Here is a 3,120-nt window from a genome sequence, read left to right on the forward strand (position 1 = left end):
TTCAAGATCACTATCACTTGGTAGCCTCAATCCAGCTAAAAAGCTCTCCTGACAGCTCTTATCCAGACTCCACCTAGAACAAAAGAAAAAATGCAAAGGAGTGGGTATGTAGCAGAGGCAGAGGAAGAATACTCAGACATTCCTAAGGATTCAACAGGGTCCCTTAACCTTCCACTCCAAGACAACATCTAGTGCTGTCAGTCCTACTGCCTGTCTTTTCCTTATAATCAATTTACAGTAAAGCCAGAAGTTAGCACATTATATTTTGACATGCCAGCAGACCCATCAAAAACATTAGGGATCTCCTGCAGCTTTGTCCAGCCTTATTCACAAAAACCTTATGAAAATAACCACACGCTCTTTTGCACGAAACCATGCCTGCTGGCTGTCTGAACAGTGCTAGCAGTATTTGTAAAAAGCAGGTAACAGACCATGTATTTCAGTCCTGCAACTAAATACAATTTTCATAATAGACATTCCTCCTGTACAGCTCTTCCTCTGTTGGTAATGAATAAATCTACAATAGTCCATGTGCTGGGACTTTTTGTTTACCAGTTTATCCAACTAGTCTACCTGAAAACAGATACGGTCATTCTCCTAATGGCACTTTGCGTTTACCAGTCTCTGCACATGCAGCATTTTGCTCTGTACATGCACCAGGAAGAACAAAGTAGAGGAGCTAGTGTTTTTAAAGATGAAACATTTCAGGCTGCAGCCAAGATCTTTAAATTAGTAAGCTCTGTGAGAAGTGGAATAAGAAAACCTGGGATCCTCCAGATCTGGATTTCTTGGAGTCTCCAAGGCTGACTGAGAGCACAGTTCCCTGCAGCCTCTCCCCTGCAGAGAAGATCCAGACCCTCTTCAGTACCCAACCACCTGCTTCCACAAAATTCTAATAACTTCAGTATCTCAAAGACCCTGTGCCTCTCTGTCAGATCTGTTATAACAGGGAGGGAGGTTCCCAAACTGTATATACACAGATGTGGACACATGTACAACACACATGCCAAGAAAGTCATTTCTGTAGGAAACCAGGCTGAAATATGTGCAAGTCAGTCAATACAAAGCCAGGCAATTTTCAAGACAGCTGTTAAAAAGCTTGTTAAACATTTGCTAAACTCTAGGAACTGGACTGTGTGCTTGTAACAGAACTGCATACCACGGCATCCCAACAGCAGCTTCTTGAGTACTCCCAGCATGCAGGAGTTAATGTTACAGTATCACCATGAACAGCCCCAACAGAAATGAGACTTTCATCCATTGGTCGCTCAGCCTTAATTAATAGGACACTTTTCAATTAAACTTCAATGACATCTTCTGAAAACAAGTTTTACACCTACTATATTTCTTTTGGACAAAACAGTCTGCTCAGCTGTATTCCCAGCTGTACGTTTTGTTTCTCCCAGCCTGCTGGCAGCCGCAACTACTTAGAAAGAAAGAAAGTTATGTCAACCGCTAGGATTTTCTACAGTACATATTACATCACCTTTCCTGAGAAACTTGTCTGAGCAGATCCCTTTTCTTGCTTTCTTCTTTCATAATGTCCTTCACATTCCTCTTTCAATATTTGTTGTTCTCTCTGTGGAAGCTCAGTTGCTGGCATTTTAAGGAAAGGTTACATAGCGAAAGGGTCACTAATGGAGCTTTTTTCTTCTTATCCCATGCTCCTAGAAAGAAAACTGTAGTGTGTGGCACCTTTAGAGAAAGGTTTTCCTTCAGAAAACCTACAGCATTCATTGCTGGTTTCAGAACAAGAAAAAGAATCTGGAGCATAAATTACCTTGACCATTTTAATTCTACCAGTGAAGAAGTAAGAAGGAGAAAGAGCAAAAGACAAAACAAAACAAAGACAGCAAATTATGCTCTGGTGCAAGTAGAAAGCCAGATCCTTAAATTTTACCCACACCCCTGATACTTAGGTGACTGTGCCCCTGATCAAATTGCTCTGTGCCTCTGCTTGCTTCTTTACGAGTCCTAGTCCTTATGAAATGGCCGTGGAAGTCAACAGTCATATGTCTTTCAGAATGTCCTCTAGATAAAATGTACTGATTGAAGTCTGGTCCAGAGACAACTGAAGGTGCTGGGAGCCTGCCCAATTCAGTCCACAGTCTTCAAAATAGGCAACATAAGAATGAAGTATGTTAAGTCTGGGATCAAGATTTTGAATAAGCTGGGAATGGAGCCTAGGGAAAAAAAGACAACCATTTCCAACCTTAGGTGTATAAACTTGGATGGCTTAATACACATGCTCACCAGCATAAACACATGCACACACGTGTGTGAGCTGGCACATGAGATGGCTTCTTGCTGTTTGCTTATGTGGGCTCTTTTACAGTCCCTCATTGCAGCAAGGCAGTGTGTGCAGTAGACTGGTACCGTCCCTTGTAGGGCATCAGCTCAAAAGCATGGTAAGGATGCTTATTTTGTCTAAAGCTAAATGGCTGAACATGAAGTTGGGAGGTATCTTCTATTCAAATGCAGCTCCTTCTTCTAAACACAGTAGCTCCCACATGATCTTCTTGAGTAGTATGAGTCTTTCTATACAAACAACAGAAAATCTAATTCCCAGTCTAGCAAAGGAAACACAGCTGAATGAACACTGTTAGCAAGGGCAAGCATATTACCTCCGCCTGTTCAAAAGCCCACTGAGGTTGAACAAAATCTTTTCATTAGCTGTAGTAGAGTCTTTATTACAATCCATTTGAATGATCTGTTTAGGATTAAGCATTTCTTGGAAAACACACTGCTTTTACTCCTGGAGTATTTTCCATTCCATGGGACTTGGTAACGCTTCAATTTAGCAAAATGCTGAACGATCTGTGTCATGTTTAACATCAAGTGTAACTGAAGCACCCTGTACCCGGCAGTAGTGTTCTCTGGACCTCTGTTTTTTAAGGGATCTGTGAACAATCAACAGAAAAAATGCAAGCAAGCTATTTTAATCAGGCTTAAATTTAGTACAAATAGGTCCTCATCTTTACTGGGAAACTTTTAAAGGACACAAAAAACAAACAAAAAAATAATTCAAACCCACTGTGCTTCAACAGCAAAATCATCTAAAAATTAGCTTAATCCTTTTAGGATCAGCAATCTGGGCAGATAACTAAAGCAATGGATAAT

The sequence above is a fragment of the Pelecanus crispus genome, chromosome 2 (assembly GCF_030463565.1).
Source record: "Pelecanus crispus isolate bPelCri1 chromosome 2, bPelCri1.pri, whole genome shotgun sequence".
In the NCBI taxonomy this organism is placed as follows: domain Eukaryota; kingdom Metazoa; phylum Chordata; class Aves; order Pelecaniformes; family Pelecanidae; genus Pelecanus; species Pelecanus crispus.